Source organism: Panicum virgatum, chromosome 1N (genome assembly GCF_016808335.1).
Source record: "Panicum virgatum strain AP13 chromosome 1N, P.virgatum_v5, whole genome shotgun sequence".
NCBI classification, from domain to species: Eukaryota; Viridiplantae; Streptophyta; class Magnoliopsida; order Poales; family Poaceae; genus Panicum; species Panicum virgatum.
The window spans coordinates 36,334,125-36,352,641 of NC_053145.1; the positions used below are offsets into that span (position 1 = coordinate 36,334,125).

An 18,517-nucleotide genomic window follows, 5' to 3' on the forward strand; every position below is an offset into this window, starting at 1 on the left:
CTCTGTGTATGCAGGGGTCGCAAGCGCCACGTTCTCCTCTGCCTGGTCCCAGCCATCGACCCAAGGCTGCACCCATGTCACCCACATGTTGGAGAAGGGTTGACTAGTCCTCGACAAACTAAATATTGAAAACAATTTAGTCAAATATGATTAGTTAACTATACAATGCATAGTCACTGAAATGACATATGAATTGTTACCTGTGGTCATGGCGTTCGACCCGATCCAATGCTGACGGCACAGGATACAACTGCCTTTGACCGAACTGTCTCCTGACTCTATCCGGGCAGTGAGCCTCAATGTAAATGTCGTACACCAACGTTGTTGTTGTCATCCAAAAGTCCTGGTCCTGAAAGCAAACCGAAGATATCCCGATCGGTGCACGAGTGTTTATAGCCAACTCGGAGTAGGGCTCCCACACGACGTCTTCAGGTGTCAACCAATCAAACTCAGCCACAAATTCAGGATAGGCCCGACGAGACTGTACGTAGGCCCAACTCTTCTGCACAAAATTAATAATAATATGTACTAATAAGAAATACAAAGAGGGTCAAACAAAATAACAGAATTGCCAACAGAATAGTACGAGTAGCAGTCATTTCCGTACCTGACGAGCGTACCAGAGAGTCCCCATGGTGGGCCTATCGTCCTCGGTGTCACCGTACATATCCAGCTCATACGGTGAGTGGTCGACAATCGGGCGACCAATTGCTATCCTCTCGTACGACCAAAGGTGTAGCAGAATCAGACATCCTGTAAGAATTGCATTGTGCTTATTTTACACCGATGCCTTGCAGAGGCCACGGTATGTGGCTGCAAGTACCGCTGAACCCCAACTGTATTGAGGCATTTCCTCCACAGCTGCCTCTGCGATCTCTTGTGCGTAAGGCACAAGCACCCTATCCACATAGGCCCCGTGTGAGTTGTTGAACATTATGTATCCAAACAACCACAACAGGTATGCCTCAAGGTATCGAGTGACGCTATCCTCATCAGCATCATGTGCCAAATTGTCGGGCTGCATAGAAAAGATGAACATTTATGAGTACGAGATCAATTATAAAATAAAATCATAACTGCACTAGTCAAAAGCATAACTCTAACATTAATCGTAACAAAATAAGGTATGTACCTGGAACTGCAGGATCCATGACTTGGCAGGCCTGTTGCTTTTGGGTGCTCCTCTACATCAATCGCAATGTCAGTATTTACAAAACGCTCTTCTAGATCGTCCAACCACGTAGGCGGGACAACGCGAGGCCCTACGGCATCCCCACTGATAGGAAGACCCAGCAGCATCGCAACGTCCTGTAGGGTCGGTGTTATCTCCCCACAAGGGAGGTGGAAGGTGTGTGTCTCAGGCCTCCATCTATCAACTAGAGCCGTCAGTAGGGACCTGTGCAGCTTTACTGAACCACTCTCAGCAAGACGACCTATAGTAAGAAGACCAACCTCACTCAACCTAAAAAATAGAACGATCAAAGGTAAGTACATTATGTACCAAACGTATACGAAACAAACATATTCTTAGAAATATAATCCGACGACATATCATCTGGGCACCCATCGTGGGTCAACAGGAATAAACTCCGCTGGTCGACGTGGACGCAGCACGTTAACTTTCACGCGCTGAACCACTGAAAGGAAGGACCAGTGCGACGAGTCTATGACTCCGTCAAGTAGAACTGACGTATCTTCGGCCATACCTAACACAAAAAAAATAATAAATTTTCTGCATTTTCTACAATTTATCTGAAATTTTCATAAACTTTTCTAGCATTTTCTAGCATTTCCTACAATTTTTGTACAATACTTTTTTATAAATATATTTTTCTAACATTTTCTAAATTTTTCTGCATTTTCTACAATTTATCTTAATGTTTCATATATACTTTTCTAGCATTTTCTACAATTTCTGACTATTTTTCCAATTTTTTCTCGTATTAAACAACTAATCAATACCACAAAATTGGTTGGTAAACCTAATTGGTTTTTCTAAAAACTAATCTTAATTCTACCTAAATTATATTAAAAACATTACCTAAATCGCTAAAATATCATTAATGATGCATACACTAATTATAGAATTAAACATACAAAAAATATAGATTGAGAAAGTTGAGAAATATTTATTACCTGCGGTTCGGATCCCAAATCCGGCAGGGTTTCGCCATTACAACTCCCTCCCTCACCCCACCTCTCTTCATCCCCCTCTCTGGATGTCGTGGGAAAAATGAGGGGGGAGGGGGAGAGAAGCCTTTTATACTGTGCGGGGGAGCCTGCCGCCCCCTGCCGGGCGGCAGGGGGGCTGCCGCCCATCAGGGGGGCGGCAGGCTCCCGCCAAGGGCCTCCGCGCAAATAAAAATTATTTTTATTTACATATAAGTCCGGGCGGCAGGCCCCCTGCCGGGCGGTAGGGTATAAAACTGTAAATTGTGAAATCGAAAATATATTTCTGTAAAAATTATTTTTGAAAAAAATAAAAATAAAAAAGACACGTGCACGGGCTGCTACTTCCGGGCCGCAAGGGGCATGGGGCTGTTCTAGCCTTCTTCACCCCAAATATGTAAATCTATATCGCTGGAAGAAAGCGAGAGCATCCAGCGCCTCTGCGCTGCAAGCTCGCCGTGTGGCTTCCGCGCCGTCGTGGCCGCGTATCCGGCCGTTCTACAGGCACGTCAGTCGTACGCCGCTGGTGGCAGAAGAGAGGCCCACACGTCAGACCTGCGCGTCGTCCTTGTGCGTGGACCAAATCATGTCCACCTCATTCATCGCATCTTAGCCTCGCCTCGCTGCTGTCGCCTCGCACGCCGTCGCCTCCTCCATCTGGCAGTCGCAGCGCCGTCGCCGGCCCTTCGGCACGATCCCGGGCCCCTCCTCCCCTGTTGGCACAGCAAGCCGGAGGACGCCCCCAACGCCGCAGCCGAGGGCACCCAGCCCGCGCCCCCCGAGGGATCCGCCGACACCGCCCCGCCGGCCTCAGGCACGAAGGCCGCGGAGGCGCTGCTCCCATCGCTCACCATCTGGCCGCCGTCGCAGCGCACGCGCGACGCCATCGTGCGCCACATCGTGCAAACGCTCGCAGCGCCCAGCGTCCTCTCCCAGCGCTACGGAGCCGTCCCGGAGGCCGAGGCCAAGCGCACCGCCGCCGCCGTCCAGGCCGAGGCCTTCGCCGTCGCCTCTGAGTCCGCCGCCGGCGCGTCCCCAGCCTCTGTCAAGGAGGGGATAGAGGTCCTCCAGGCGTAGTACTCCAAGGAGGTCAGCCGCCGCCTCCTCGAGCTCGCCAAGTCCCGGTCCGCCGCCGCCGCCGCGCCGACCGCCGAGGCCAGCGCGCAGGGGACGGAGGAATCGTCGGCGACCGTCTCCGGCGCCTGACCGTCGCCTAAAGGTGACGGCTGACGGCGCCGACTCGCGCATGGGCAGCGGCGGCTGCGATGGCCTCCAAGGCGGCGCATTCGTGCAGCCGTGGGGAGGCCCTCCTATGCGCGAGCCAGCTGGCGCGGCGCCTCCTCTTCCGTTTTGATCCCGTCGTACTTACCACGCCCGAGGACATCTAGCGCTTCCTGCCTCGACGTGGCGATGCTGACGACGCCAAAATGACATCCGCGAGGGCCATCATCAAGGTCGTTGAGGCATCCTGCCAGCTGCTGGCAGGCAGGAGGAAGTTGCCGCTGCCCTGCTTCCTGCTCTGTGCTTGCCGCACGTCAATCTGGCCACGCTTGCGGCTGGCCACGCCAGAGGTAGCACTTTGCCTTCCACCAGTGCTGCCACTCAAGGTATTTGATGAAATGCCAGTTCAAGTTCAAGCTAATAAATTCAGTGCACCTTCTTCCAGTATGTACCATATCGCTGAACCAAAAGTATATTGTAGATTGCTTTACTGAATAATCCTTTTCCAAGGATCAAATTATATTTTGTTTCAGGTGAACACATACCAATAGGGAATTGTAGAATTTGCTTTGCTTTTATCAGCGTTCACCCAGTCACCCATACCGCTATCGTTGGATCAGCTAGGTTAGATAAAAAAAAACTCTCATTATCTCATAGTTTGTATTCTCATGCCCAGAACATGGATACCTCTGCAGTTTGTATTCATAACTTAATTCACTTCAGGTATTTATCAGTTGATAAGAATTTACCATTCTGTTTACTTGTGTTCAACGGCACTGCAAAAAAGATTGGAAGAGTTGTTTCAAACCCTTGCACTCTTACAGGTCTCTTAAAGATGAATTTCATTCTATTTCCGTGACCATCAAAAAAAAAATTCCGTGAGCATTTTCTTTTGTCATTGCTCGGAAATTGGGAGATTGGTAAGAGGAATGAGCTGCTAGCTACTACAAGGCAAAATCTGTTCTTTCACATGAAGGCACACGATGTACAGATGAGAGATATAGGATCATTCAGAATATGTTTCAACGTATCAAAAATACATGTTCAGGTTCGAAATGTACTAATGTTACTGCATAGATTTATATATTAATTTGGCTCAAGATCTATGCTAGGTTCTATGAATTCAAACTTACATGCGGACATGCTTGGTAAAATATGCTAATATATTAATCTTAGACTATATATAATCGAACACAAATATAATTGATCACTCATGCCAGTTCCTTCAATTTACATGTATAGGAAAGTTGAGTCTATAAGCATTTACACTACTGTTTTTATGGTATGCCAAACCTGAACTTCTTGAGGCTGCTGCCCTGTAGGATGGGCATGTTCCATTTGGTTGCTTTCCATGGCCAACGCCTACTTACGCTCCCTTATAAATCATTGGTCTGACCTCTTTGAGACTTCTTTTCTACATTATCAGTTGTGTTGCGAGAGTAGCTAATCCAGCATGGTATGGTCCAATGCCACCACAAAATGATGTGATTTCCAAGTTGCAGACCTACCTAAACTTGACAACCCACATAGGTAACTGACATCTCTATACCTGAAGACCAATGAACAGGTGGGAGGTGTTTGCGTTTGCATGGCTTGGTCTCAAACTGCCTGATGTGGTTAACTTTTTGTGATGAAGACTCATACTGATCTACTGTGCTACCCGGTCCTTTCTCTACCACACCAATATGCCAGCAATTGCCCGAGGACACTTCTAATATGTAAATTGTATATCACATATAAAATATGTTGTCAGTATGTCTTGATTGCTATGACAGTCAGATCCGGTTCATGCTTTCACTGACTGCGATTTGCACTACGCTATTACCAATTTGCTTCGTTGTCCGAGGCTGCAAGCCAACGTTAGAAGCGCAAAAGCAGCCACTTCGGCAGCATATTGTGGTCTGCTGCGTTCCCCAACTGCTCGCGCAGCGAAGCGCGCCAATCATCCTAGTGTTTCAGTGCATGGAAGGGAACTGAAAGTGCTGCAGAGTAAACGAACTGTTCCGTGTTGCTTTTCGCCTCGAATAAAACTTCCCTTCAAATCTCTTGCTGCCCTTTCGGGAAAAAAAAAAGACATGGAGACACCTCTGGAACTCTGCACCGGCCGGTGGGCAGCTGAAATTTCTCGACGGCCAGTTTAGCATCCAAACGCTGCACACTAGTCCCCCCCTGGTCGGCTGGTCCTGCAGGTTGATCATGGTCACCGTACACTTCTGGTTCATAAAGAAAAAAAAGCAAGAGGAAAAAAAACGTACTCTCCGTTCCAAAATGTATTCGTTATAGATTGCTCATAATCATAAAATTTACTTCATATACAACAAAGTCTTTCGAACATGAATATAATAATGGTACTAAATTTGTACACTAAATAGCTGTTCAACGGATGCAAATAAAGAAGTTTGGAAGGAGTATGGTATTCCGAAATGAAGGATGGTACTAAATCATAATAATGATTTATTTAACAAGAGATTGGATGGAAAAGATGATAAATAAAATAGTCGTCAAAGCTGTACTGTAGATATGTTACTCTGTTCCTCGATCTTCTAGTTATTGACAGTCAGGTCCCCGTTGTCTTATCTGGGAGATATTTAGAGATATTTTTCCCAACGTCCTAAGTGATTGCTAGTCCACGTTCCATCTCTGTCAGGCTACTGTCACATTTTGACTCGGTCAGGTTGCATCGGGGTTTCTGTCTCTACGCCGGCGCCCGAGTGGCAATGGGCCAATGGTGTTGGGAGAAAAAAAAATGTTCAAAAGGCCGGATGTAAAGAAAACGGAATTTTTATGAGCAAAATGTTTTTTTCACGCTTTGATCGGAGGTGCAACCAACTCATTGTTTCGGCCCTAGATTGGCTAATACCACAATAAAAAAAGATTGTTCCGGCTTCTTTTGGATCTACCAAAACCTTAATCAAAACTACCACGCAACCCACATCGTCACTCGATTTCTAGCAGCGCTGGAGCCATCTTAAGAGGCTCGCTGTTTCAGCGTCACTGTCCCTGGGCAAACAAAGTGGAGGCCCGAACAATGTTGTATTCATCTACAACACCGACGATGGTCCCCTGCTCCAAGCCTCCAACTTAGATGGTCGGATATGGATCTGCAATCTCCGCTAGTTGTTATTTCATTCCATTTCTAAGCTATGCTTCCGTTTTAGATGTTAAGATCCAGTTTATTTTAAGTTTTTACAATGTTTAATAATACTAGCATATGTCCATATGAGTAATATAAATTTTGCTTAGATATACATGACATCGTCAATTTTGTGCTCCTTCACTCCGTGTGCAAACTGTGTTGCGACCGTACAAGATATTGATTGTCCAAATTAATATTGAAATTTCGATTGTCCGGGTTCCTTTAATTTATGTTTAAAGGATTAAAAAGATTTGAGTCATATCTTGTGTACGTGTCTGGACGGAGGGACTGTGGCCTGTGAGGGTACGTCCTCATTTTAATTTTTTTCTAGCCTTACACTCTCCAAGTCCCGTGAAACTTCATTCCTTTGGTACCCACAATTAGTCTAAATATAGATTGGAATTTGGCTTATAGATGGAAATAGCCTGTGGGATCGATGGTACATCCTGTTTTCCACGTGTCCCAATTAAAGAAGAAATAAGGCCACTGTACTTTACATTCAATTAACCACAACATTTTGTATTTGGATAAATCAGAATATGTATGGATAATCAATATAGAACACATGAGCACCATACAGAACACATGTCATGTTTAGAGAATTTTAAAGCCGTTTAGCCAATTAAAACGGAGAAGTGAATTGGAAATAAGGAAATTAAATAACAAGAGAGAGATAAAAACCTCTGATTGACACTACACTATTTTCTCTTTCCTCTGTTTTGCTCCCGCATGCCGGCAGTTGCACAAGCTTCCTGACGCGTGGCTTGTGGCGTGTCAGCTCATCATCTTCCCTTTCCACTGTAACTATCTCTTTGACTTTATCCCTTTATTTTCTTGTTCCATTGACTGAGCTGGCCCCTCCTATTTATCAGTCACTCCTTTTTATTTGCGAACGGAATGGGATTATATTGCATAAAAATACACAGTACAAACCCAGTTTACAGAAACACCCCTTAGCTTAAAGGAAAAAACAAACAGCACACACAGGAGAGCTTCCGCTTCTGTCTTCTAAAGCTCCGGCATCGACCGCCGCCGCACATTGCGTCGTCCACGGAAGACGACGAGATGAGAAGCAGCAGACCCGGACCAAGATCCACAAGTCACATCTGAACCGCAGCTCCAGTCGACTCCCTCACGAACGCTGAACGACCGTCGGCGCTGCCGGTCCAGAGATGACAAGGGATAGAGGAAGCCAGCACCACCATCAACGAAGAAAGTTTGCCGTTCCCCAATCCGCCGTCGACTCCAATGAAGAAGACAACCCGGAAGAAAAGTTCCCATCCGAACGCAAATCGAAAGGGAAATACAGAGCAGCAACTGGCTGGGAAACAGCTCCGCCAACCAGATTCCTCCATTAATAGTGGAACAGAGTTATCCCTCTCATTCCTCTAGATCCATTTGGATCATTCTTGCTGCAAAACTTTCCACAGGGTTGGCTTGATTGGAGCCACAATTTTTGTAGTGCGAACACAAGGTTGATATGTGCCTTTAGTTTGAGCCTGATGCTGAGTGATTGTCAACGGACTGGCGTTTCGGGTTGAGTTTGAGAACTAACAGTGGCGTGAGTCGTGTTGTGCGACGTGAGTCGTGTTGTGCGACGTGGCTCTTGGCTTGTGGTGCGCAGGTGTGGAAGTCGGAGGCGGTGGTCGACGGAGAAGGTGAAGGTCAGGCTCGTCCGTGCTAACGGACTGGGAGCAGTTTAGGACGGATGCTGGGCTTGTACCAAGAGACCAGGAGGCCGGACAACTAGTTGCGATGACTGACATCTGGGGACATCGACATGCGCAAGAGTACACGGAGTGATCGTGTTGACCAAGTCAAGACAGAAGTTGACGGTGGGTGAGTACCGCTAGCAATGATTCGTTGGAACCCCCGTTTAAAGATTCGGCAGGGGTGTAACACGCAGCAAAAGCTTTCTTGCGGAAGGGTTGAGACAGTGGCTTGTAGACTGGTTCAGGCTTCCCTGGGGCGTAACACCCTACGTCCTGTGAGTTGTGATTGGTTCGCTTATCGGTGTTCTGGATCCAATCCCCTTACAAGTCATGTGATCTTTCTATTTATAGACTACAAATCTCTTCTCTGCTTCCCTCTAACTGTGTGCATGCCCCCCTCGCGTGGTGGGCGTCGTCTTTTCCATATTATCCTGTCCCTTGTCAGTCAAGCAGGCGGCTTGTTGGCCCCATCATAGCATGCTCGGAGGGAGCCCGACGACGTCCCGGGGCACACCGATGTAAGCCCTGGGGCATCCCGGGGTGTCCTGGGGTGGCCTCGGGTGCGCCCTGTAGGCCCCCATGACCCGGGGTGATCCCGGGGGCACACCCTGGGGTGTCCCGAGGTGGTTTCGAGGTGGACTTGGATGCATCCTGCGGGCCTCTATAACCCGGGGTGACCTCGGGATAATCCCGGGAAGACGGCTCGGGCTACCCTGGATTTACCTCGACGGGGCGTGCATGACGTGGGTCCTGGCCATCGCCCATTTACAGTCCGACGGGACGTAGCTCAGAGGTAAGCTATCCAGCCGCGCATCCTCTTATCATCTGAGTGCACGGCTCTCCCGTAATCATGATGTTTTACAGGGAAGACACGCTCCTCCTCAGGATCCGTACCGAGCTCGGCGGTGTGGCGCCGTGGTCCCCTAGGATTCTCGCCCGGTAAAAATCGTTTTACTGGGCGGGTATCTTCGTGGGGAAGGAAAAGGACTTCCCCGGGCTTCCTGCGGCAGGTCGAGCCCCAGCCTGCTCTTGTGGGCGTCCATTCCCATGGGTGGGTAGTCCGGGCTAGTGCCCCCAGATCCGCTCCGGCTGACGTCGCTGGCTGGTGGGCCATCTACCCTTAATCAAACTTTTGTTCGAGGTTATGGGTACCCATGTTCCCATTACGCTGAAAGTAGCCCCCGGGCCCACCGTCAACCCAAGAGGTGGGTTGGTGGTGGGGCCAAGAGCTTCTTCAATGGCCGTTTTCCCACGTCGCCATTGTGGGAGGTCGTGCCAAATCCGTCGGGGTAGACGAGGCATTGCCGTAGCTGATCCCCTTATCGATTTGCCTCTTCCCCTCCCATAGGTATATAAGCAGAGGGGGGCACAGCTGGCCGCCACGCTCCCTTGTTGCCCTCAGCCCTCTTCTCTCATCTTCATCACCGGCTTCCTCCTTCCTCTTTTCTCCCGCCATGGCTCGTCGGGGCGCGCAGGTGAGCGGCCCCCATGTTCTGGACTTCGGGCCATCCGTCGTCGTCGACGGTGTGTGGAGGTGGCCCGGAAGATGGTGCCGATGGGCACCGTGCTGCGCTAGGGCGGAGACATCCCCGCGCCCCGTAATGCCCGGGAGGTGGTGGTCTTCCTCTCCTTCCTGGTGGTGGGGCTAGCTCCGCCATTCTCGCCGTTCATGGTGGCAGTGCTGGAGGAGTTCGCCCTCCACCTGATGCACCTCACCCCCAACGCTGTCCTCATGCTGGCACTGTTCTCACACACCTACGAGATGTTCATGGGGGTGCAGTCGTTGGTGGAGCTATTTCGGCATTTCTTCGCTCCCTGCTGGTCTAGCTCCCTCTCTCCAGGCCCCGGCGCCGTCTGCCAACTCCGCACCGTCGGTGGGGTCTTCTTTAGGTGGCGTGGTGCTGGCATCCTTCCCATGGCTCGGCGGGATAAGTGGGAGAACTGGGAGCTGCATTGGTTGTACCTCGAGGTGGAAAACCCTTCCCCTCTTCTTCGTCTTCCTCAAGGTCCTCCGGCGGGAAACTCCCGGTGGACCGAAGCGCCGGCGCTGGGTGCGGTGTGGGCGCCGGTGCTGGGGCGATTCGACTCGCTCCGGCAGGTGGACCTTACTGCAACCATGGTGGCCGCCGACTTCTTCTGCCGATGCTTGGCTCCACTGCAGGCCCACCCTTACCCGGCGTCGTTTTACACTAGTGATGATGACGTAGGTCGTCTGGCGCGCTGCCCGGAGTTCAGCCCCAATGCCACAACGGTGGCGCAGCGGCTATATTTGGCGATGGAGGAGAAGAATCCCGCGGTGGCCTTCCTCCCCGAGGGGGTGACCCACCCTGTGCGAGGTTCGGGAGGTGGAGGCCATGCTCCGCCGTTACCCGGTGGTGGACGAGCAGGGTCTGGCCCAGCTACCGCCACCCCCTCCTCCCGGCGGCGATGGTCGTAGCCAGGTGCTCGGAGGAGGCGTCCTTCCCGGAGCGGGGGTGGACGCGCCGGAGTCGAGCCAGGGGGGATCAAGCGTCCGCGCTCAGTTTCCCCCATCCTGGTGGACTCCCCGTCGGCATCGCCCTCGCCCCCGCCGCTGGCAGGAAGCGTGCTTCTGGGGTGCCTTTCTTCCACCACCACCCCTCCGGCCGCCTCGGGGCAAGCGCCTGCACTGAAGCGGCCGACGATCATATCTCCGCGGTGGCGGCAGAGACCTTTCTCGAGCGCCAAGTACGTCCCCGGGTTCATGCTTCCTTTTTGTCTGTTTTCCTTTTCGTGGGTCGACATCTAAATTGTCTTCCCTGGTGGTGCCCGGGCGGTCGAGAACAGTGGTGACACGCATCGAGGATCGGAAGATCGGTGGTCTGCAGTAAGTTTCGTCAACGCCCATCAAGTGTTTGTAGAAATGCTGCACATGGTCTTCCTCTACCAAAGTTAGCATCTTTGTTAATGTTTAATTTTATTTAGTGTTTAGACTAGCTTGTCTTTGTGCCCTGTCAGTAGTTCTTTCTCTTGATCTAGTTAGTTTTGCTTTTTAGCGCCTTGTGTTAATTAGCACTTGTTAGGCCTAAGTAAAAATAAAATAAAATTTGTTTATTTTGTGTTAGTGCTAATTAGATTTATTTTTGGTTTTTCTAGCTATTTGTTTTACATGTGCTCTAACCCTTTTGCTCGAGCTCTTAAAGGTGTTTTCTCTTCGATGGCTTTTCTCTTAAGGTAGCAACATTCTATATCATCTCTCTCCCTTTTTCAGATTTGAGAATAAAAATCCACACCCGATCCCAGATACTTGCCATGCCATTTTAGAACTGGACCTTCATCTTTCAAGATCGTGGAGCATATTTTTCATAATATGTCAAGTATCAAACAATAGTATATCCATGTATACGGGAAGTACCGTGGCGACATGAGAATAGGGGGAGAAGTAATATTAGGATGACCCTCTACTTAAGGATATAAAAAGTCAGGGACTAGGATTTGGACTAGGATTTGAGAATTCTTTTATAGATGCTTTTATTTTCTATTTTTAGATACATATACATGTTATATACTATGTGTATAGTTTTTTTGCTAAAAAATTTAGGTATTCAAATGAACACCCATAAATACATTACAGGCCCACCCCTAACCACCACCAGCCACGAAGATGAGGGACGGCCGCCGCCATCACCGCTCGCCAAGCTCGGTGGCCATGCTGGCGCGAATGGTTACCTAGCGCTAGGTAGCGCTAGGAACTGTAGCTAACTTTGACCGCTAATTACGGTGTCAAACTAAATTAGTTTACAAAACTAACTCTTATTGACGCAAATCTCGGTCAACACACGATAGCACTCAAGCGTGCGAGTCGCAAACAGACCGAAGGGCAGCGAGGCCGCATAGACCGGTTAAACCAGTTGAGCAAACCGGTCGGACCGGTTTCTAGGGTTTTGCCGGAATCGGTCGTAACGAGGGATAACTATCACACTTGCGTGGTGAAGAATGGCAAGGTTTACGAGCAAACCAGTAAAGGATAACCAACGTGCTTACATGACGAAGAGCGACTAGTTTACGAGCAAACTAGCAAAGGCCGTTGAAGCTCTCGCCTGGGAGGGACCCCGTCGGGGCGTGAACGTCGCCAGATGTGCCCTAGGTTGACCAGCAAGCCTTAGAACGCCATCTCTGGTCATGAAGATCAGAAGATGAACAACATGGAGAGGTTGGAAGAGGATTAGGGTTTGGAAAAGTAAAGAATAGTAAACTGATTCGATTGGATGTGTATCAATCGGTTGTAACCCTTTATATTTATAGGGTGGGGTGGTCTGTACCTATTAGGAGTCGAAACACTTACAAATTCCGTATCAAAATACAACTCCTAACTCGGATTGGACTTTTCGGACCGGTCTGACCGGTCTCCGAACCGATCTGACCGCCCTGGACCGGTCAGACCGGGTTGCAGATCTTCCGGGAGGCATAATTTTCTCATCTGGAGTCCAAATTGGACGTTCTATATATGCATTTCGATGAGATCTACGCAATGGTGAATTCCAATTGACAATTTGATAAGGTTGTCCCGACCGGTCTGATCGGTTTATACAACAGGTCTGACTGGTCTGCTCAGAATGTCCAGCAAATCTTAATTGTGGCAATTTTGGGTGCCAACATATGCCCCCCTGTTTCTTGGTAAAGCTTGCATATCAAGAAACATTTTCCAAAGCCAAAATTACACTAAAAAATGAAAAGCACCTGTGCACCAATCATATCTTGTCTTCGACGATGAAGGAATTCAATCAGCCATATACCTTGATATGGCTCAACAATAGTTTCACCTTGCTGCTCATGTTCCTGCATCTTCAGTAAGATGAAAAGCATGAGTACACATCACCTCCGCTGTAAGTATTTGAAATATTGTTTAATATCATTCTCACATCCTCAAATGACCATGGATGCACAAATTGACCAATTTATGATCAATAGTAATTTGATCCTTTCAATGTCTTCCAGAATTAAGATTGGGATCATATAAGGACTAAAGATAGTATCCACCAATCTCACATCCATGAATCAAAAAACTCTAGCCAAAATAAAAGAAACTTGTTCGGCTTGCTTATTAGTGCAAAATATTGCAATCGGTCTTATAAATGAATATGCCACAATGACAGTATAAATGACCAAGATTGGCAAGAAATGCAGGAAAAACGGTTAGACCAGTCTTACAAGCGGTCAGACTGGTCTTGGAATCCAGTCAGACTGGTCTCCTGAGCCGGTTGGACCGGTCTATCCAGAGAACATACTTTGGCATCCACAAACATCGACCTTTTGATATGAACTTGATCTTTTCTAATCATATAGCCAGATGTTTGATTTGCCAAAATATAAGCTCCATTATTGACATGTCCAGATGTATTATAAATGATGAATTCATCAAAGTAAGATATCACATCTAGACAGTCTCATAATAAGAATTTAGTGATCCAAATAAGCATTACTTTAACTTAGGTACTTGCTGAACCTATTAATATTGAACCACAAAATATTTTTGGATATTTCACACCTATGGATCTCAAGATTTCTAGCTCGAACACAAAATTTCATATTCGGCCTAATTATTGGTGTAAAAGTATTTAAATCGGCTATGCTTCTCAAATAGCATCACTCGACGAAATAAAACAGAACTAATGCCTTGAGATTTCTTTCAAGCTGATTCAGCAAAGTATAAAATCCATAGGAAAAAATACACAACTTAGAAACATCTTACCGCCCGAGCATCAAAGCAACTAAGTAATCTCTGATCAAGAAGCTTACTGCTTTAGGACGATGATAAAAGACATTCATCGGCCGTATATGTTGCCAAAGACGATATAAATTATCGCCCGTAGTGAATTCATCCATAATAAATATATATATATATATAGCCGAAATAAAGTGTAGAGAGATATATGAATTCAAGAATTAAAATCATCTCTAGGAACTAAATATTTCGGCTTTTGAAATTAATCAATATGCATAACAGTTTGGTGATAACCCTCCATGATATAAAGACCCATATGGCATCCGAGGACCAAAATTAAAACATAAGGGGTAACCAAACATATTATAGGATGAATTCCAAGACATAGGCGCATATGACACTTGTAGATCAGATGGATGATGCACTAACCAATAATTTTGACAATTTGGTGCAAACCTCATATTTGAAGATCGTCTCTTGAACCTTCTTTTTTCCTTCAATTGTGTTGCACCCTTTATGTGAACATCATCCTTGTCTTGAGTTTGAATACTCCCTTTAGGAACCCACGCCATATCTTTTTCTTTCAGCTCTTAGGCACTAAGTCTCTGGAGTTTCTTCTTTTGCCATCTTGATGAACTGAGTAAGCACCTCGGTTGTACTTCAATTTTTGACAGTGGCACCTCATTCTTGATTTTTGGCCCTTTCAACTTACTTTGTTCAGATTCGACACTAGGGATATCAACACTCAATTTTTTCTTCCCTTGGCCACCAATTGCCGAAGTATTTAACACATTAATCAGCTTTTCATCAATTGCATTCAGATCTGAACACTTATCTTTGCGGCCATCCTTTTTCACCACATAAATCTGCTTGACAACCTTTTTCTTGTTCTGAACTCTAGACCAATCCTTAGGCTTGAAACGGTCATTATCAACATATGGTTTACCTGCACGTATTGATTTTCTTGGAGCTGCATACTCTACATGATATGTCCTAAGATACAAAGGAGTATGTGCCCATGAATCGTCCCACCCCGAAGATGAATATGGATGAAGACTAGTGGGATGTGGAGCATATGGAATTGGCATTGATGGTCCCAAAGGAAAATATGATGCTGCTGGATGGAAGTTTTTCCTTTGCGAATTCCAACTCCTGGAATTATGTTTAGGAGGCACTCTTGATGATTTAACATCATTTGACCGATTAGCACGTTTGGCCACATTCCCTTTTAGATTTTTATCCAGAAGTTCATCAAAACTGAGCTTCGGCTTTCTGCTCTAGTGTTTATTATGGTCTCCACCTCCATTTATCTTAGGACTCTCTAATTTCAATTTTCCTGAGTGTCCTTGATCAGAACCAGTCTGACCGATTTGGGCAACCGGTCTGACCTGTTTGGTACCGGTTTGATCGGTTGAGCAAACCGGTATGACCAGTTCTGCCGGTACAGCAGGAGTAACCAGTTCTTGTTTCGATTGTGAATATCCTGGTTGCCCCCCAGTGCCCCCTAGAATTTTACTAAGCTCATCGTGCTTGAGAATATCCTCAACTTGCAACTCATGGACGATGTTCTCATTATTCAAGAAGTTAGAATCCTCCTCTTCACCAATATTTTCATTGTTACATGAACTGGCCGATGCTGGCCAATTTTGTAACTTCTTGTCATCAAGACCAATTGATTTCAACTGGTCATTCTCTTGTGCATGAGCAAATTTCAATCGTCCAGAATTAATGGCCAATTGTATAATTTGGCGAAATATATTGCAATTCTGAGTACTATGATTAAATGAATCATGCAACTTGCAATAATCTTGCTCCTTTGCATCAAGAGATGACATCAAGTCTTTGTGATCAAAAGGTTTAATAAAATTCTGTTCAAGCAAGATATCAAATAATTCATCACACAAAATCAAATCAAAAGTATATTTTATTTTCTCTAACCGATGCTTTTGTGGAGAAGGTTTTAAGGCTGAGCAAATGAACGGTTCAGATTTCTCGTTGATCCATTCGGCTATACCTTTCTTTGTGCTTCTCATATCCGATGCTTTAGAGCTTACCACTATATCACCATCGGATTTCACAATGCTTTTCGGTCTTGGTTTCTTGCTTTTAATTCCAGAATGACCGCAAGTAAACCACTTAGAGAAAAATCTCGGCAATGATGATGGAGCAAATTTAAATGCCAAAATATTACTATTATCGGCCTTTCTAATTTTCACAATGCATTGGCCAATACTACCTGAAATTATTTTACTGTCTGCAAGTAAATTACCTTCCTCAATCGATCTTCTAGGATTGCTCACAATCATATCACTAGTAGATGTATTGACTGAAACCATATGACCTGATTTGGAATTGAGTAAATTACTTGCAGAGCATACCTTGTCGAATATATTGGAGAGGCGTGGAACTTTGATGTGGATGATATCATGCTTCTCCTCTTGATGGCAGCCCGCAGTCGTATCCTCCATTGACCGGCCAGAACGGTTTATAGAGCCAGTCAGACTGGTCTTTCCAGAATTACTGGAAATTACCTTCTGTTCACATGCCAATGTTCCTTTCTTGCCTCCATTGTCATATTCTTCGACAATACAATGTTCTTCACTGCTCATACTTTTCTCATCCAGAACATGTTGCTCAATAGCGTGATAATCACTATTAAAATGCACAACACATTCGGCTTTAGAAAAATTAAGTATAGCTATTTTGCTGGATTTGCCATCATTTTGTACAGCTAGACTTGTTTCTTGTGATACGGTTAATTAGGAACAATCTTTATTTGATTCGGTTTCCAACATAACCGAATTATTATACATATCCAAATTATTTCTTTTTTTTCTCATCATCCAATGTATTAGATTCACACTCAACATGTGTACTGGACTCATGAATTTTATAACATTCTTTGGCTCTCTTAAATTTGTTCTCTTGGAGCAAAGCTCGAATGTGAAGTTGACTAATGTAAGGATCATCATAACCTTCAAATTTTTCTTTAAAATGAGAACATAAACCGCCTATAGCCAATCTAGCCAAGTCTCTTTCATAAATTGACAAATTAAAACATTGGTCTTTAACATCTTTAAATCTTATGAAGTAATCATCAACAGACTCATCTCTGCCTTGCTTAACCGGTGTTAAAACTGTCAAGGTAGCTTTGTTACCTCCACTATAAAAGTGATTGTTATATCTATGTTCTAATTCATTTCAAGTGTGGACCAAATTTGGAGGCAAAATATTTGCTGCACTAGCGAATGAAGGTGCATGTGAGGTTGCTGAATTTTCATTAATTCGGCTTGGGTTAAAAATAACACTTGATGCCGAATCATTAGAATTCAAACCTGCATGTGGTTCTGAAATTGTAGATGCAACTTCTGCTCTAGTAACATGTTGTGCAGCATATGAAGTTTGAGAATAATTGGCCGGATAGCTAAAATCAGCTTGGCCAATTTTCTCATTCATCGGCATACTCTGAGATAGAGGCAAATATTGTGAATTTGTTGCCGATGAATTAATATATGAAACACCTTGCTGAATTGTACTAAAATTATTAGCATATGGTGCCTCATAAAGATTGGCCGAACTCACCACATTAGCTTGGCCTCGATAATTGCTCATAGGCATATGAACTTGTTCCCCTGCCGATGTATGAAAAGGTGTATGTTGTATGTTGCTAGTAGCATGAAAATTCAAAGTGTGCATATTATTTGTCATGGGCTGTTGCACGTAATTTTCAGAATTATAACCAGCATAATTAAACTCATCTGAATAATTACTAGCCGATGCAATATGCACACTGTTATTATATCTAGCAACATCAACATGAGAATTTGTGATACTAGCACAATAATTATTATGTGATGTATTTGTATGTTGTACCTCAGGCGTGGTGTGGGGCATAAGAATAACCCGCCATTTATGCTTCTTAGTAGGTCTTGATGCTTCTAGTCTTGTGATCAATAAATCAAGATATTCTTGATAATCCAAGCAATCAATGACTAACCCTTTGCTTCTCTTTTGATCTTCGATGTGCAACAGTAAGCAAAGTAGAATGCAATCGACTTGAGCAGCCTGATGCAATACCACAAGTATGTAGATGCGATCGGTCTAAAAGACCAGATGCAAAATAATGGCAAACCAAAAATAGTGGATCAATTCGGTAATTGGCTAGGGCAAGATAGAACGGTTAGACCAACCAGATCATTCTTCCCCAGCGGAGTCGCCAAAATTGTGTTGACGCAAATCTCGGTCAACACACGAGAGCACTCGAGCGTGCGAGTCGCAAACGGACCGAAGGGCAGCGAGGCCGCACAGACCGGTTAAACCGGTTGAGCAAACCAGTCGGACCAGTTTCTAGGGTTTTGCCGGAATCAGTCGTCACGAGGGATAACTATCACACTTGCATGCTTATGTGACGAAGAACGACTAGCTTACGAGCAAACTAGCAAAGGCCGTCGAAACTCTCGCCCGGGAGGGACCTCGTCGGGGCGTGAACGTTGCCAGACGTGTCCTAGATTGACCAGCAAGCCTTAGAACGCCATCTCTGGTCGTGGAGATCAGAAGACGAACAGCATGGAGAGGTTGGAAGAGGATTAGGGTTTG

At 45.9% G+C, this 18,517-nt stretch overlaps 1 pseudogene; it reads left to right on the top strand.

Annotated features, from left to right (window-relative positions):
* The first annotated feature begins 1,149 nt into the window (after positions 1–1,149).
* Positions 1,150–5,159, top strand: LOC120653480 (annotated as a pseudogene).
* Positions 5,160–18,517: the final 13,358 nt, after the last annotated feature.